The following is a 19714-nucleotide window of genomic DNA, read 5'->3' on the forward strand; positions in this document are numbered from 1 at the left end:
TACACCCACACACGCACACACACACACACACACACACACACACACACACACACACACACACACACAGCAGGTGAGTTTTCTGTGGTGGCAGATGGGTCCAAGTGGGCTCATACTGGCCCTGCCCACATGTCGCCTCCTGCAGGTGTCAACCGTAGCCACTGTGCTCCATGTGCCCTTTCTCCTCTGCCACTGCTGGGAGAGGGCTCTGCCCACCCTCCTGACATGCTCCGCTACGCCTCCTGCATACCCCCTTTGTGCTTCAGATAGAGGCCAAAACCACTGGCTTTGCTGGTTCCAGGAACAGCCTGAGGTTGTCCAGGAGAGTGAAAGAATGGTATACCTTGCAAGGTATGATGGTCTTCATTGAAATGGGGGTTAAAAACATTTCAAGTCAGTGTTTTGTGCACTGACATCCCTCCTGCTACCGAAGGCCACCCGAGTGTTTCTTGTGTTTGTGAGTGTGAGGCAAAGGAGTGTGAAAGTGTTTGTGTGGATCAAGATGTAAATGCATGAAAAGAAACGTACTGAGGCTATGTTTATTGTCACATATTTTATATCTAGAATGTTGGCCTACCTCCAAGTGAATTTGCACAAAGACCAAACATTTGTGTGGGGTGTTTGTTTGTGCATGTGAATATAGATGTGTGTAGTTCAATGGTGTATACATGTGTACATGTGAGTATGGATGTGTAAGTGTGAAAGATGTGTGTGTGTGTGTGTGTGTGTGTGTGTGTGTGTGTGTGTGTGTGTGTGTGAATTATATATTTGTTGGGGGCACATTCATATACTGCCACACTGCTATTCTCTCTGCTAGTTTCTGTTTTTCAATTGGCGGAGTGGATTAGGGCCTGTCAGAGAGACTCTGAGAGATCTGGTGAGCCCTGATTGTGATTATTTTTGTTTCTTTCTCTCTCTCTCTCTCTCTCTCTCTCTCTCTGTGTGTGTTTGTGTGTGTGTCTCTTGTCAACACAGTGTGAATAATTTTGATTTTAATTGGTTCGTTGTCATGACATTATCTCTCAACTCTCTCAACTGTCTAAATCACACGCGCACACACACAAACAGTTGACACCTCCCATCCTATAGTCCACATTCAACAGAAAATTTGAATTTGAAATTTATTGGATTGAATAACAAAGATCCTTTTCTTTAGAACCATGCACAGCATGGACAATTTTATCATCTACATCACAGCTCTGTTTTCTCTCTTCCAAATGTGTAGAGAAAACACACACACACACACACGCGCGCGCGCGCTCTGTAATCTGACAGTCCCTGCAATGCTCCACTGTAATCCTCTTAGCCTGTAAGCGCTGGGCTCTCCCTGCAAACACACCCTAAACCCAGCACAGCATGGGACTATGTGGAAGACCACTTGCACAAACATCGACCGCACAGCTCCTTTTGCCTTTGCTTGCTATAGTTTCAACTGCTCGATGCACTGAAATGCCAAATACAGAGGCTAAAGCTCGAACACATACGCCATGAACCAGCTGCACCCATTCCGAGGTAAATCAAATACACAGTTGCCATTGTTTAAAAAAGCTTTTTGAGCTTTTTACATTTTATTGATTTATTTTTTTTTTAAAGAACATGAGGACTTTTTCATTTTTATTTTTTCAGAATGCTAAATAGTAGTAGTGCCAGTAATTTTGTAGTTCCAGTAGTATCGTCATTCAGGTCTCCTTTATCAGGTTTTGGATGGATTGGTAGAAGTTCATATTGACTGGTTATAAACATAGTTCTGATGTAGTCAAGCACAGCGTCTGTCTCTTTGGCCAGTTGGTAATCATAGCCTTTTTATGTGCTCGGGAAACCTTTCTGCATACTACCGATTTCTTTAGCTGGTCCTCCTTTGGAAGTGTGTGGTCCCATTGAGCAGTACAAAGCTTCCCCAGCCATGGCTCTTCCCATGCGCTGCTGCTTAGTTTTCTTCCCCACTACTTTGTCCCATAACGTCTTCAGGTTCTTTCTTTCACACTTTGGGTTTTGGTTTTCACTCTCTAGAGCCTCTCTTTCACTCTTCAGGTGTTGTCTTTCACTCTCAAGATTCTCTCTTTCACCCTTCAGGTGTTGTCTTTCTCTCTCCAGAGCCTCTCTTTCACTCTTCAGGTGTTGTCTTTCACGCTCTAGATCCTCTCTTTCACTCTTCAGGTGTTGTCTTTCACTCTCAAGATTCTCTCTTTCACCCTTCAGGTGTTGTCTTTCTCTCTCTAGAGCCTCTCTTTCACTCTTCAGGTGTTGTCTTTCACGCTCTAGATCCTCTCTTTCACTCTTCAGGTGTTGTCTTTCACTCTCAAGATTCTCTCTTTCACCCTTCAGGTGTTGTCTTTCACTCTCTAGATCCTCTCTTTCACTCTTCAGGTGCCATCTTTCACTCTGTTCATTTTTTGTCTCCTTCTGCTTCTCCTCCAACTCCTTCCCACTACATTCCTCCTCAAATTTTCCAATTTTAACACAGTGTCGTTTTCTAATTTCCTTCGTATCTACTCTGTCAGGTAGTTCTTGTTGCAATCTACTCATTGCTTTTTGTGTGTTCCTGTCCAACAAAATCTTCGTTTTCTTCTTCTTCGAAGATCTTCTGTGAGAGCAGCAGAACTGCATTTTGCTGCTGCAACCTCCCATTTCTGTCAACAGACTGACCAATTTTACCTTTGTCAAGCAGATTATAAGAATAGCTATTACGACAATGGTCAGTGATATTATGACATCACAGTTTTGGTTTTGTTGACAATTCCATTGTCATCACACAGAATAGAATAGAATAGAATAAACTATTGTGGGCTTGCTTTCTTTTCACTTTAGCCTTAATTAGATTAATTAGATTCATATGTTTGCTTTAGATTTGCCTTTTTACATTTTATTTATACCATGAAAAACAATACAGAAATAATTAAAGAAGTCAAAGCCTTTGTCACAGTCTCTCCAGACATGCCTTTCTCTGGTTGTCAAAAAGACAAAAGAGATGATTGTGGACTACAGAAGGATGCAAATGCCTCACACCCTAATACATACAGTGAAGAGTGAGAACATACACTCTCTTAAAATCACAAACAATCTCTCATGGTCCCTGAGCACTTTTTCCTTAGTGAAGAAAGCTCTGCTTCCTGAGGAGACTGAAGAAGGACAGCATGTCCGTCATCCTGATCTGGTCTGCAACAGCATCATAGAGAGTGTCCCGACCTGCGCCATCGCTGTCTGGTACTGGCACTGCTCCCCCTGCTCTTTTGGATTGTTTAGTTGAATTTAGCAGTCTGCTCTCAAATTTTCTGTGCCTGTTTTCTGGGATTCTGAAATTCAGGCAATGTTTTTGTTGTTCTTCTGCAACACTATTAAAACTCTGAACTCCTCAAACTATTTTACTTCTCTAAGTAAATCTGTCACACATTTGTCTAGTACAGAATTATTAGATTTCTTTCTTTGACCATAAGCAAGATACACACATTTACTTTGCACATTTACATATTTCTTTGTCTGTTTCTCTCTATCGCTCTCCTTTTCTCAGAGAGTTGGATAAGAGATTAAGGACACTTCCTGAGGCAGAGAATGATTGGTCAGTAGTACATTAGAATGGCCCTACATACATTTCATCATTCCATATCTTTTCAGTGGTTATCAAAACCATTTATACACTTTTGCAGTTAAACAATGTTAAGATATTGATTAGTGTTTCAGTCAAATCAGTCTAACTCTGAAAGTATGTGTTTACCTTCCATATGAGACGCTATTTAAGACTACACACACATCAGATTTTGCAATGAAAATAAAAATGATAAAACAAACAAAGGGAAATAGTCTTTTTAACCTCTTGTTTGCTAGCAGAAAGCAAATAGAGCCTATAGGGATAAGAGAGAAAGAGAAAGAATGACATAAAAAATAAGAATGAGATAAAAAGAGATCCAGATACATGAAGCACATGTTGATGAGGGTTGGACTTGCAGAGGCCACATGGCAGTCACGTTAGAAGTGTTGATGCAGTAACTGCATCTGCAGCTAAACTAATGCTGCGTGCGTGTGTGTGTGTGCATGCGTGCGCGGGTCTGTGTATATGTGTATCTTTTTCCATTCTCCACCAAAAAGAGGCCAGGAGGCAATTGTCTCTCTAGAGATGTAACACACTTTCTGCAAACATATCATCAGATAATGGCAGAACACCTTACAACACACCAATGCATATCTGTTTACATATACAGTTGAATCATGAGAGATTATGCAAGGTGAGAATTATGATTTTAATGTCCTCTGGTTCTATGGCTTTTGATACAGCCTGTGCTAACTGAACATGGTTTTTCTTTTCTCCAAGACAATTGTGTCTCAGTTTTATTGCAGCTTAATGGTTTAATGCTTGGTTCCTAATATACATATACATATACATGCATGCACCCATACACACGTTTTTTCCTTGACAAGCTCTTATAGGCCTCTGGACTAATTAATCCCCAAGAAAAGTGAAATGACAAATATTTATATATATACACACACACAGCGCTTCACTTTTTCCACATTTTATGTTATGTTACAGCCTTATTCCAAATTGGATTAAAAAAAAAAAAATTCCCCTCAAACTCCTACACACAATACCCCATTATGACAAAGTGAAAAAATCTTTGTTTGGAGTTTTTGCAACTTTATTAAAAATAAAAAAACCAAAAATCACATGTACATAAGTATTCATAGCCTTTGCTCAATACTTGGTTGAAGCACCTTGGGCAGCAATTACAGCCTCAAATCTTTTTGAGTATGATGCTACAAGCTTGGCACACATATTTTTGGGCAGTTTCTCCCATTCTTCTTTGTAGAACCTCTCAAGCTCCATCAGGTTGGATGGGGCGCGCCGGGGTACAGCCATTTTCAGATCTCTCCAGAGATGTTCAGTTGGGTTCAAGTCTGGGCTCTGGCTAGGCCACTCAAGAACATTCACAGAGTTGTCCTGAAGCCAGTCCTTTATTCTCTTAGTTGTGTGGTTAGGGCCATAATAATCATAATAATTCACTAAAATGATTCATTATAGCTAATGTTTTGAAATAATGAAATCATAGTGTCTGTGATTTCTTTTTTGTGTAAAGTGTCAGACTTTGTTTTTACTAAGATGTTGGGCCCATCAGTACCACCCTAGCTGCTAAGAACTGCTACTTCCTTTACTGAGCCTGTATTCCTCTGTTCACCACACTGCACTCACACTCAATGTGCAACACAATTAATGTGTGAAGAATTGTGAGTTTACTCAAATCTAATGGCTTTAGTTCACTCATTACACTTTAGTAAATCTAAACTCCAATTTCTTTTTTCTACTGAAAAAGAGATGAGCAATAGCTAATAATTAGTAATAGCTACTCTGCAATCTGAAATGTTTTTTTGTTTGTTTGTTTGGCATACATATTACCTCTTGGATTTTAAAGTTCTTTGAATCACAAAGAAAAACAATACGAGACAGTATGATGCTGCAGTAATTTAATCAAAAGAACAAAATTGATTATTCAGAATAAATTAACAGACAGGAATTAGGTCAAACCTTCTAATCATGTTTTTGTCAAATGTAATACTGTATACATACTACATTAAAATGACAGAAAAAAGAAAAGAAAAGTATAGGAAAATGCACTATTAAATGCACAATTATGAAGTTATGCATATTGGTCAGCATCATCCTCAGTTATAGCCTTCATCTCAGTTGCTGGTTTGTCTTCCTCCACCTTCTGAATTGGTTCCTTCATTGCATCTATTGCCTTCTTCAGATTGAGATTGTCCTTTTCACTCAGTGGGGCCAGTGCTGGGGTAAGGATTGTCTTGATTTGAGTTATTCTTTCCTCGCATCTGTTGTAAAACTCCTTCCTGTTTCTTGCTGCAAGGCTGTTGATACCATTTTGGGCAGATTCGCATTCCTTCCCTAACTTGTCAATCTCTGCAAGGAACTGAGGTGAGTTTGGATCCATGGTCATCAGTCTTCCCAGAGTACTGACATTGTTCATCAGATACTGGACAGACACCTCAGTGTAAGTGGTAGACATCATGTTAACCAAATAGGCGTAGGCAGAAGCATTCAGAGCATTAGTGTAGATTTTGTCTTTGACAAACATGCTGTAGGTGTAGTTGTTCTCTACAGCTATTTCAACAGTCTGCTTAAAATGTTTAAGATTTTCACTAAGAGTGGTCTTAACAATGTCTGAAATGATCTGAAAGAAGTGCACCAGTTTCTCCCACTGTTCTTTCACCTGCCCCATGATTTCCAGGCCTTTCGCTAGCACCACAATTCTCTTGTTGAAGTCGATCTCCTTGAGATTATAATGTTTCAGCTCACTCACAATTTCAGCAAGAGCTTTTTTCTTCTGATCCAAGTTGTCCATAGTCTTCTCGTTCCGTTCATTTGCAATTTTTAGCTGGGTTTCAGCCATTTGTAGACGTAGATGAGATTGTTTTAAGTGCATCTGGACCACATCTGTATTTGCTGAGTCATAGATTTGCTGTTGACTTGACTCGGGGGGTGCTGTCAAGAAAGATGGCTGATTTGTAAAAGACTTGCTTTTGGAATAAAAGGCCATGGCCCTTACATTCAGTTCGTCAATGGCTTTAATAAGCTCCTCTGTTTTGGCATCATCACATTTCCCCTCTGGAGCATATTTACCTAGCTCTGTTAAAGTGGAGATACCCTTGTCACAGATGCCTAGTGCCTCGGATTTAATCGGGCATTCAGCTTCTTGCTGTATATCTCTGCTGACTTGCTGAAATAGTCCCACCAAGTAATCAGACTTTACCGTTTGCTTCTCCTGATCATACACCTCAGGCCAATTTATTTCCTTACCTTTGCAAAGTTCTTCCATTTTCTCAACCACTAGTAGAAATGTTATAGATTTAGAAAATATGTTACTTGTTGCCAACATTTCATCCACGTTACTCTTCATTCCAGTGGCCATGTTTCTGTGGCTTTCAGGAGTGCCTTTTCAGTTTTTGATCACATGTGTTATGGCTTTTGGTGTAATAGTGTCCGCTTGGAGATAGGTTTGGATAATTTGTCCTGGAAGAAATTCTGTTGCAAACGCACAGGCTATTGATATTGCTTGCTCTGACATACTTGATATTAGCTTCAGGCCAAAAAGGCCCCATCCACTTGGCAAATCTTTCATTGCTTGCTGGTAGGCCCTTCTGTCCTCAGCTAATCTTTCATTAGCCAGATTGAAAGCAGCCTCGGCCCTGTCGCTTGCCTCCTTAGCTTCAGCCCGTTTAATCTTTGCTATCTCAATGTTTTTCTTGATTTCTTCCATCTCCTCATCATGACTCTGTCTTGCATTCACCAAAGCCTCCACCAGTTCTTGCATCAGCTTGATGATATCTGAGAATTGTTTCTCAGTCATGATGGCCAGGTTTAAGCAGTCTGATGATATGTGCGCAATGTTCTGAAGCTCAGCTGGTAAGAAGGCTTGGACAAGACCATCATCCTCCTGTATTATGAGCCCAACTGAGTTTTTGATGTACTCTGGAACCTGTCCGGTGTACATACGAATTTGGTCCATGTTCTTGTGAGCAACATTAAAGGCTTGCCAGCAACCATTACATACTTGAAAGAGGCAGGCCCTAAAAGAATTGGGGTATCTGATGAATTTGAACCCATCTTTTGGTGGATTTTTATTGATGGAGAAGTCATCTGCAGCAGAAATGCGTACCAGCTGAGCCAGTAAATCGATGGAGACGGGTGCCGGCAATAGATACTGCTCCCAGTTAGCATAGGGCTGCATCAGCAGCATAATGTCATTTCTGTAATCCTGTGCTTTGGTGAAACTCTTAGTAGCTTGGTTGAGCTTTAACAGCGCCATTGTTTTCCCTAAAATAGAGTAAGGCAGAAAATTTGCGATAATAAGGCAATCAGGAGATTCAGCATTTATTATTTCTGTACTATAAAGCAGTTAGCACTAACAACAACAGCACCTGCAGTGTTTCATCCACTAAACAATTTCAGATTAGAACACATCATAAGTTACATGTGGTTGCTTAGTAGTTTTTTTTTCCTTCACAACAAGTGAAGTAAAATTAGTAGAAAGCAGAAAATAAAACTATTTTAACTACCCAACAATTTTACAAAATTAATACTCTTTGATTGATGAGCATTTAAATGCTTTTTTTTCATAAACATTGTTTTTCATAAACTTCATTATGGTGTAGACTTCAGCAAATTCACTATACAGTATATTTCATAAAAAAAGTTGATGAATGTAAACAGAAATTCATATTATGCAAACATAAACTCACAGAAATCTGTAGAGGATAGAATAGAACGGTTTGTACCTGAAGTACTGTGGATACCTCTTGAAGAAGTGAGTAGTTGAAGTAGTAGCCTACCAGACTAGATGCTGTTCTGCTCCAAAACAACAACTTTGATATCATCCTTTCATATTTGTCAGCAAAACAATATAACTTTGTCCTGCAAACATATGCAATCTGAGTTGTAATTCTGAATTCTACAGAACAGCTTTACTTCCTATAACTACTGAAATGTCTTTGTTTTTCGTGTCTTTATTTGGATCCCCATTAGCTGAGGTAGCAGCTGCTCTTCCTGGGCTCCACCAACAAAACTGTGTACTCCCATGATCATAGTTGGTAACTTGTTCCATACTGTGGTGACCAAGACAATACAGATCTGCACGCTGCACCTGTTTTGGGTTTTGGTTTAACTAACCTGCCTGGCAGTGTGACTATGTTGAGCTCTCGCATAATTTATATTGTGTTTACTATCACAGATATTCCTAAAGATGCCCATTAGACCGCAGGCCAGCCTCTCCTGAGCTCTGAGGCATGAGAGAGGCATGCTCGCTCTCCTTACTGACAGGGCAGTGTGAGGCTTGCAGATTCATTCTCAGCTAACCAGAGCTTAGACAGCTCTTTCCTGACAGCTCCCCTGGGAAACACCACAATGAAAGCATCTAGGGGAGGAGAAACTGCTGTTTTACCATAGACTAAACCCATATATACTTTGTTTTGTTAATAACAAATGCCACAGTAAAGTCAAGTAATACGATTCCGACCATCATTTTCTTGTAAAAATATCTTGTCGATCATTTTTGTCAGTGCTGTGCACGTAGAATGATCTGCTTTATAGGCATGCTTGAAATCAACGATTCATTAAGTGAAAAATAGTAGATTATATGCTCAAGAACAACTTTTTCCATTAGGTTGCTCAATACAAAAGAAACTAATTCCAGGCAAAACGCACCATTCTAAATTTGATAAAAAATAGATAATAAAAGTAACACCAGCAACCTTTGAAAGGATGATCAATACAATGTTTGATAATAATAATAATAATAATAATAATAATAATAATAATAAGAAGAAGAAGAAGAAGAAGAAGAAGAAGAAGAAGAAGAAGAAGAAGAAGAAGAATTTTATTCTAATTAAGAAATTACGGGCATTTCTTGTTACCCAATGACACTTTACAAGTTCATACAATATAAAAAAGGTCAAATAAAATATAAAGAAGATTCAAATATATAAATAAGATAACAGGATGGAGTAAAACTGGTTAAAAAATAGACATAACATTGATGCAAGTGCATACTATAGTAACCAATTAAAGGTTGAAATGATCTCAGACAAAGAGATGAGTTATGAAATTCTTGTAAATGAGCAGCTGGAGGAAGAAGCCTTGGGTCTGCAGCTCCAGAAACGCCAATAGTGCAGAGTGTGATGTGAGGGACAGAGAGCAGATGAGTGTCAGAGGGATGGAGACAGAGTGAAGGAAAAGACATATGAGGAACACCAGAAAGGGATGGACAGGTCAGACCATGAGGGCAAAAACCAAGAGAAGGATTTTGTACTGCACACAGCCACGAACAGGAACCCAGTGTAAATGTTTGAGTGTAGTAGTTATATGTTCCCTTAAGCTGGTGTGTGTAAGAACTCCAGCAGCCATTTTCTGAATGTTCTGCAGCTTCTTTAACCTACAGACAGGAAGCCCATAAAGAACAACACTGCAGCAGTCTAATCAACATCGCACAGCACTGTATTAGCCTAATCAGCATCACACAGTGCTGCAGTAGTCTAACTGGTATCATACAGAACTGCAGTAGTCTAGCTGGCATCACACAGCACTTCAGTAGTCTAATTAGCATCACAGAGCACTTCAGTAGTCTAATTAGCATCACACAGTGCTGCAGTAGTATAATCATCATCAAAAATGCATAAATAAGAAACCTTGTATCAAAATTTGCATGCCTATATCCTTACACATAGATATATTTGCTGACTATTACGCCATTGTAACATTTTTTAAACAAATTAATTGCAATAACTAAACAATTGAATAATTTAAATTTAATGTCTCTTATACAATCATAAAGCTGACTAAGGCTGACAACCAATCAATAGGAGAACTTCTACCTTAAAGGATTAGTGTGACGGTTGAGTCTAAGGCATTGTGGGAATTGGAGAAATAATTGAATCATGTAGGTGTAACATAATGAAGAGAGGATAATTTAATAAAACATAGAAGGCTAAGGTTAGTCTAATTTTAATTGGCCCAGGCCATTCACTACCACTAAATGACTAAATAGGGATGTTGTGCCCTCTAGTGGGTGAGTCAGAGATAATTATGCAACAAAAATACTTGTGAAGTCTGGTATGCTTTATCATTAAAGCTGCTATAAGATCTTTTTTGGAAACACTTTGACTAAACTGTTTTATGTATTTGTAGCTACCAATAAACCTCTCTTGTAGGAGGATATATTCTGTATCTGTTAATTCTATGTGTACATTCAGCACATGGAATCTGCCAACATCCATTCCTGCATGTTCTTTCAGGATCAAGGCCTCTGGAATGGTGACTGATGTAGCAGAGCACCTAGGCAACTTTCAGTATGTGATAAAAATGAAAAATAATATTGAACAAGCTGGTATGCATGCACACATGTGCACACACAAGCAGACCTTTCTTAACCTCTACTCTTGCCAAGCCCAGTTCACCTGTTTCTTACAGTTTATGGAAGTTACTGTTTCTCCTTTCAATGTTCCTGTTATTAAAGACACATTTGTTACATATGTTTAATGTTCATAGGAATCATTATTTGTGACTTAATATTTTAATTTCAAAGAGCTGGACAAAGACTTTGAATTCCTCTGAACAGTACATGGAGATCAGATTACATCTCAGTAAGATGCATGATGAGATCTTGTACTGCAGCTTGTGTTCATTGTAGTTTTCCATGGAATGACCATGAGATTTGCACTAAATAGATGCCAGTCAGTTCAGTCAGCAATATATATTGCTAAAACGATTCCCCTATGTTCTAACAGGCAAAACCTGTATGTCTAGGTTGGATGTAATCATTGAATTAGAACTGAAATTTAATTAATTAGTAAGATGCACAAAATATGGTTGTTTTTGATTGTGTAATGTTTTCCTTTTCCACATATGCCTTTCAGCACTTTAGTTCTGTTTAGTGGTTTATATTTCAGTGGAAACAGGTCCTTACATATTCCGCAGAAAGCAAAAAATAAAAACAACTAAACAACTACCAACTAATAAAGATGTCAAGTTGAACATGGAAAGTCTTGTTTTGTTTATTCATCTGTTGTTGTGGTTTCTCTTTATGCCGTTCTGTTGATTTGTATCCACTTCATGGCAGGTTGAAAATGATTTGATTCTGTGAGACATTTGGAGGAAGTGTGAGTACAGAAAAAAGCATGTAACTGAAGCATGACATTCTTTAATAGGCTGTATCACTTTTTCTTCTGTGAGTCTGTGAGGACCTCATAAAGCATGGCTTGTGGCAAGTGGGTTAGTACAAGGGTAAATATGGGATAGGAGTGTCAGACGAGAGGCTGATGCCTCTTGCCATGAAGCAGACCCTCCAGCAGATCAGAGTGCTCCTGGACTGGGACAGTGGTCTGATCTCCTTCTTTGATCCTCTCAACAACAGATATGTGCACACCTTCAGACAAACATTCACCAAGCAAGCCTATCCATACTTCTATAATGTTTGTCCTGCTATGAGGGTGTTACCAGAATAGGCTGCAACCACTAAGGACATTATGCTAGTGTAATGGAAAAAAGGAGTCTATTGAAAATGAACACATTTCTACTTGATCATCATTTCAACAAGGGTGCACCGTGAGATAACATTTATTATGGTAATTATGGATGGCCTTTTCACACTTGGCCAAAGTTTTTGCTTTCGGCTCAGTTTTCCATTGCTCTGAGGTTGTCTGCTTAAAGGATTCAAACCTAGTTTAAAGGCAATCAGACTTTCTTTTGTTTCCTGTGATCATATACCTTAAATCATTTAATGTGATAATGTTATTTCTATTTAGGAGTTGTTTTCCTTGTGCACGCAGATGCATGCAATTGAGAAACCATTGTTTAGTGAAAAGAATCAAATTTGTTTGCAACTTCCTGGATTTTCATTTATTTGCAATTTTCCTCAAAACTGTTGTGAGAATACACACTCCCTGATAAACAAATATAAAAGGTTTATTGTAGATATTTCCTGTCCACTAGACACCTCCAATGTTTGCTGTCTAGCAAATGTCAGCTGGGTTTACTAGTTTCTGGGAAAACCCATATTATGTGTATCACCTTCAAGGTAACCTTTATAATCTCTGGACCTTTAGCTTTGCTGTTGATTTTCTCAAATACCCCAATATGGTCTTATGTAGCATTAATGCATGCTTTAAAATCTTCTAAGCCAAGTGAAAAGCACTCAGGTATTTACTCTTAAGTGCTGGTCATACTGCTGTTTTACTGTGATGTTTTCAGTGTTGTGTAATTACTGAATAGGGCTTAAATAAAACCATTGTCATTGTAAGAAGGCTCAGCAGCAGTACTCATCTACTGAAAAAACAAGATGTGGGTTCAGATGAATCTACTTCCCTTTTCATGTACAATGAAAAACATCAGTTTTTCAAATGCTAGGATATATTTTGTCTACAAACACATTTCTATTTATGGTCTTTCTTATCTTTTATAGCATCAAGGGTTCTTTGGAAGGTCAGCAGAAAATGGAAGAGAGGAAGGTGTGTGTGAGTGAATGCTTGTGAGTAATGCCGTTTTCTATGTTGAGTGTAGCTCTATGATCTACTCTGGAGAGCTGAAGTTTGAGAAGAGGACCATGTCTGCTCAGGTGGAGGGGGGTGTTCATGGCCTGCACTCGTAAGTCTTCGTCCTCTCTGCTCACTAAACTCCTACTACCGAATCCATCATGCTCAGTGGCTCTTTTAGGGAACACTCCATCAACTGTCAAGCAGTGCCACAAAAGCATTCAGGGACTGGAAAATAACCTGTGTGTGTCTGTTCTCACAGTTTGCAGGCACAGTGTTATGAATAATAATACACAGTAATAGACCCCTGCTGATCTCCACTGAAATCTGAATGGACATGAAGCTGACAATTTATTTATGAATAATTAATTCAGATAAATTGTGGGTTTCTAATAGATAACAGGGTCATGACATAATGAGTAATGCCTCTATAGATTTCTATTCATGTCTTCAAGTAATCAAGTAAGAGACTGTTTTTGTTCGTTTTGTGGATCATGGATCACAATGACTTAAATAGCCTAAAGAAGCAGTATTTGCAAACTGTCCATATTACATATTACACCTGCACTGTACATTCTGTAGATTGTGTACATATATACCCAACCATATACATTGTACATTGTGTATATAATCATAATATACATATATTGTACATACATTGTTAATATATTTTGTACATACATAGAGTATATATATTTATCTTGCATATATATATTTTTCTCTATGCACCCCTGTTTCCTTTCCTCAGTTTGGACACAGCACTCTCCACCATTTCACTGCGAGTTATACTGTGTATGACTATGTATGTGAGGAATAAACCGAACTTGAACTTGAACTTGAACAATGACAAAGAGGGAAGATTTAGTGGTTGCACCAGCAGGTGTTACACTCAAAGAGGCCAATGACATCCTGCAGTGCAGCAAAAAAAGGTCTGATTCTTCATCTTTTCAGCTTGAGAAGTGAAACTGCTTCTAAAGGACTTTGAAAGGTTATTTTCACTTCTCCACTTCTTCTCTGAGTAACGGGTCGGTCATGGGGACGCTTGTTGATTGCAGGTAAACTGCCCATTGTGAACGACAGTGATGAGCTGGTGGCTATAATTGCTCGCACTGATCTGAAGAAGAACAGAGACTACCCTCTGGCCTCTAAAGACTCCCGCAAACAGCTGCTGTGTGGCGCTGCCATCGTTACCCGTGAGGATGACAAGTACCGGCTGGACCTGCTCGTGCAGGCAGGAGTGGACGTGGTGGTGCTGGTAGGTCTTAAGGTCCTAAAGGGAGTGGGATTAGTCTCCATCCTGAGTATGGTGCCTGAATCAAATGACAAACTATTTTTGCTATGAGGCTGTGTAACACAGGACTGTGATTGGACATAGTGAATTTGGTCTGAAGGCTGTGTCTATTGTTTTAGGACTCATCTCAGGGAAACTCGGTGTTTCAGATCAGCATGATTAACTACATTAAACAGAAGTATCCTGAGCTCCAGGTGGTGGGGGGGAATGGTGAGTCACAGTTCTCACATTTGCTTGTTCTGTAAACTGAGAGGGTTGAGGTAGGTAAGAATTGATGGTGTTTGGTTCTTTTCATTTGTTGCTGTGTTCACTTTCATCCTTCTCTCTCGCTCTGTCTCTGTGTATGTCTGTGTAGTAGTGACAGCTGCTCAGACGAAGAATTTGATTGATGATGGTGTGGATGCTCTTAGAGTGTGGATGGGTTATCTTTGATAAGACATCGTATACCAGAAAATTGTTTAAAAGATGGTAATAGCTAAACCACCAGACATAATAGTGATGGATAAACAGCAGAAAAGAGTCATAGTGATGGATGTAGCAATCGCAAGAGATAGCAACATCAGCAACAAGGAACATGAGACGCTAAAAGAAGAGGAAACACTGGCTCTGGTAGCAATCAGGGCACCAGGGGTTTAGGGACGATGACCATCAAACTGGGAGAGTGGCTCCAGCAGATCCCAGGAACAACATCCGAGATCCTCATCCAGAAGAGTGCAGTCGATGGAACACTTGGGATACTATGCAGGCAAATGTATATATTGTAAATTCCTGTTCTTTTTTATCAACATTCTTAGAACATAATTACTGTTCTAAGTTTACAACATCTGGTCGAGGTTTTCGTTTATTCAAGATGCATCCTGTAGTGCCTTTTCACATTTTTGCACTATTTCTTTATTTTGAGTCAAATGTTTCAAATAAAATAATACAATCCACAAGGAAATGAAAACGAGAATTAAATCAAACTTATTGTTTCAGAAAGATTACTACTCATTCACACACCAGGACGCTACATCTTCTGGAGTATTATGCTCACGTTTCTAAACTTTTAAACATTATAATGTATTTCAGTTATGGAAATCAGTTAAACACTATAGGAAGGCCTACAACAGGAATGTACTACAAATACCTTCCTACTCCAGCACCCCTAATCGTCCACTCCCAATGGTGGGATATCCCTGAATAACAGTTGAATGCTATCTTTGCCTATATTTGCCTCTGTCTGTCTTTCAGGAGACTACAATATGAGAGTTACACACTAACATAAAAGATGAATAATGAATTAAGTAAATGCTGCACCGGCTAACATCTACTTTCTTCCCTGTTTTATTACCTGTATTATTATTTATAATATTTGTGAGCTGAAAACATGATATCCACCAAAAACATGATTCACTGACTCATGAACAATGTCAACAAATCTACACACACACACACACACACAGCAGGTGAGTTTTCTGTGGTGGCAGATGGGTCCAAGTGGGCTCATACTGGCCCTGCCCACATGTCGCCTCCTGCAGGTGTCAACCGTAGCCACTGTGCTCCATGTGCCCTTTCTCCTCTGCCACTGCTGGGAGAGGGCTCTGCCCACCCTCCTGACATGCTCCGCTACGCCTCCTGCATACCCCCTTTGTGCTTCAGACAGAGGCCAAAACCACTGGCTTTGCTGGTTCCAGGAACAGCCTGAGGTTGTCCAGGAGAGTGAAAGAATGCTATACCTTGCAAGGTATGATGGTCTTCATTGAAATGGGGGTTAAAAACATTTCAAGCCAGTGTTTTGTGCACTGACATCCCTCCTGCTACCGAAGGCCACCCGAGTGTTTCTTGTGTTTGTGAGTGTGAGGCAAAGGAGTGTGAAAGTGTTTGTGTGGATCAAGATGTAAATGCATGAAATGAAACGTACTGAGGCTATGTTTATTGTCACATATTTTATATCTAGAATGTTGGCCTACCTCCAAGTGAATTTGCACAAAGACCAAACATTTGTGTGGGGTGTTTGTTTGTGCATGTGAATATAGATGTGTGTAGTTCAATGGTGTATACATGTGTACATGTGAGTATGGATGTGTAAGTGTGAAAGATGTGTGTGTGTGTGTGTGTGTGTGTGAATTATATATTTGTTGGGGGCACATTCATATACTGCCACACTGCTATTCTCTCTGCTACTTTTTGTTTTTCAATTGGCGGAGTGGATTAGGGCCTGTCAGAGAGACTCTGAGAGATCTGGTGAGCCCTGATTGTGATTCTTTTTGTTTCTCTCTCTCTCTCTTTGTGTGTGTGTGTTTGTGTGTGTGTCTCTTGTCAACACAGTGTGAATAATTTTGATTTTAATTGGTTCGTTGTCATGAAATTATCTCTCAACTCTCTCAACCGTCTAAATCACACGCGCACACACACAAACAGTTGACACCCCCCATCCTATAGTCCACATTCATTCATGAGAAACAGAAAATTTGAATTTGAAATTTATTGGATTGAATAACATAGATCCTTTTCTTTAGAACCATGCACAGCATGGACATGACAATGTTGTGCTAAATGGTGTGATCAAACCCTATCATCATCCTTCCCAGCAAAGCCCTGATCTACTCCTTCTGTAGTGAGCTAAACGCTATTAATAAACTCCCAAACTCCTCCAGTGCTCTCTCACCATTCTGAGCAGAGCCTGTGCCAGGCCTGCAATTTTATCAACTACATCACAGCTCTGTTTTCTCTCTTCCAAATGTGTAGAGAAAACACACACACACACACACACGCGCGCGCGCGCTCTGTATTCTGACAGTCCCTGCAATGCTCCACTGTAATCCTCTTAGCCTGTAAGCGCTGGGCTCTCCCTGCAAACACACCCTAAACCCAGCACAGCATGGGACTATGTGGAAGACCACTTGCACAAACATCGACCGCACAGCTCCTTTTGCCTTTGCTTGCTATAGTTTCAACTGCTCGATGCACTGAAATGCCAAATACAGAGGCTAAAGCTCGAACACATGCGCCATGAACCAGCTGCACCCATTCCGAGGTAAATCAAATACACAGTTGCCAATGTTTAAAAAAGCTTTTTGAGCTTTTTACATTTTATTGATTTATTTTTTTTAAAGAACATGAGGACTTTTTCATTTTTATTTTTTCAGAATGCTAAATAGTAGTAGTCCCAGTAATTTTGTAGTTCCAGTAGTATCGTCATTCAGGTCTCCTTTATCAGGTTTTGGATGGATTGGTAGAAGTTCATATTGACTGGTTATAAACATAGTTCTGATGTAGTCAAGCACAGCGTCTGTCTCTTTGGCCAGTTGGTAATCATAGCCTTTTTATGTGCTCGGGAAACCTTTCTGCATAGTACCGATTTCTTTAGCTGGTCCTCCTTGGGAAGTGTGTGGTCCCTTTGAGCAGTACAAAGCTTCCCCAGCCATGGCTCTCCCCATGCGCTGCTGCTTAGTTTTCTTCCCCACTACTTTGTCCCATAACGTCTTCAGGTTCTTTCTTTCACACTTTGGGTTTTGGTTTTCACTCTCTAGAGCCTCTCTTTCACTCTTCAGGTGTTGTCTTTCACTCTCAAGATTCTCTCTTTCACCCTTCAGGTGTTGTCTTTCTCTCTCCAGAGCCTCTCTTTCACTCTTCAGGTGTTGTCTTTCACGCTCTAGATCCTCTCTTTCACTCTTCAGGTGTTGTCTTTCACTCTCAAGATTCTCTCTTTCACCCTTCAGGTGTTGTCTTTCTCTCTCTAGAGCCTCTCTTTCACTCTTCAGGTGTTGTCTTTCACGCTCTAGATCCTCTCTTTCACTCTTCAGGTGTTGTCTTTCACTCTCAAGATTCTCTCTTTCACCCTTCAGGTGTTGTCTTTCACTCTCTAGATCCTCTCTTTCACTCTTCAGGTGCCATCTTTCACTCTGTTCATTTTTTGTCTCCTTCTGCTTCTCCTCCAACTCCTTCCCACTACATTCCTCCTCAAATTTTCCAATTTTAACACAGTGTCGTTTTCTAATTTCCTTCGTATCTACTCTGTCAGGTAGTTCTTGTTGCAATCTACTCATTGCTTTTTGTGTGTTCCTGTCCAACAAAATCTTCGTTTTCTTCTTCTTCGAAGATCTTCTGTGAGAGCAGCAGAACTGCATTTTGCTGCTGCAACCTCCCATTTCTGTCAACAGACTGACCAATTTTACCTTTGTCAAGCAGATTATAAGAATAGCTATTATGACAATGGTCAGTGATATTATGACATCACAGTTTTGGTTTTGTTGACAATTCCATTGTCATCACACAGAATAGAATAACCTATTGTGGGCTTGCTTTGTTTTCACTTTAGCCTTAATTAGATTAATTAGATTCATATGTTTGCTTTAGATTTGCCTTTTTACATTTTATTTATACCATGAAAAACAATACAGAAATAATTAAAGAAGTCAAAGCCTTTGTCACAGTCTCTCCAGACATGCCTTTCTCTGGTTGTCAAAAAGACAAAAGAGATGACTATGGACTACAGAAGGATGCAAATGCCTCACACCCCAATACATACAGTGAAGAGTGAGAACATACACTCTCTTAAAATCACAAACAATCTCTCATGGTCCCTGAGCACTTTTTCCTTAGTGAAGAAAGCTCTGCTTCCTGAGGAGACTGAAGAAGGACAGCATGTCCGTCATCCTGATCTGGTCTGCAACAGCATCATAGAGAGTGTCCCGACCTGCGCCATCGCTGTCTGGTACTGGCACTGCTCCCCCTGCTCTTTTGGATTGTTTAGTTGAATTTAGCAGTCTGCTCTCAAATTTTCTGTGCCTGTTTTCTGGGATTCTGAAATTCAGGCAATGTTTTTGTTGTTCTTCTGCAACACTATTAAAACTCTGAACTCCTCAAACTATTTTACTTCTCGAAGTAAATCTGTCACACATTTGTCTAGTACAGAATTATTAGATTTCTTTCTTTGACCATAAGCAAGATACACACATTTACTTTGCACATTTACATATTTCTTTGTCTGTTTCTCTCTATCGCTCTCCTTTTCTCAGAGAGTTGGATAAGAGATTAAGGACACTTCCTGAGGCAGAGAATGATTGGTCAGTAGTACATTAGAATGGCCCTACATACATTTCATCATTCCATATCTTTTCAGTGGTTATCAAAACCATTTATACACTTTTGCAGTTAAACAATGTTAAGATATTGATTAGTGTTTCAGTCAAATCAGTCTAACTCTGAAAGTATGTGTTTACCTTCCATATGAGACGCTATTTAAGACTACACACACATCAGATTTTGCAATGAAAATAAAAATGATAAAACAAACAAAGGGAAATAGTCTTTTTAACCTCTTGTTTGCTAGCAGAAAGCAAATAGAGCCTATAGGGATAAGAGAGAAAGAGAAAGAATGACATAAAAAATAAGAATGAGATAAAAAGAGATCCAGAT

General features: G+C 39.5%; 1 long non-coding RNA gene across 2 annotated transcripts in view; it reads right to left on the reverse strand.

The window, feature by feature from the left end:
- LOC145656171 (uncharacterized) overlaps window positions 1-19714 on the reverse strand; it is a 119268-nt gene that overhangs the window by 52794 nt on the left and 46760 nt on the right. The gene's annotated exons all lie outside the window — the stretch shown is intronic.

Source organism: Electrophorus electricus, unplaced genomic scaffold, assembly GCF_041902795.1.
Source record: "Electrophorus electricus isolate QZ-2024a unplaced genomic scaffold, ASM4190279v1 Scaffold53, whole genome shotgun sequence".
NCBI lineage: Eukaryota > Metazoa > Chordata > Actinopteri > Gymnotiformes > Gymnotidae > Electrophorus > Electrophorus electricus.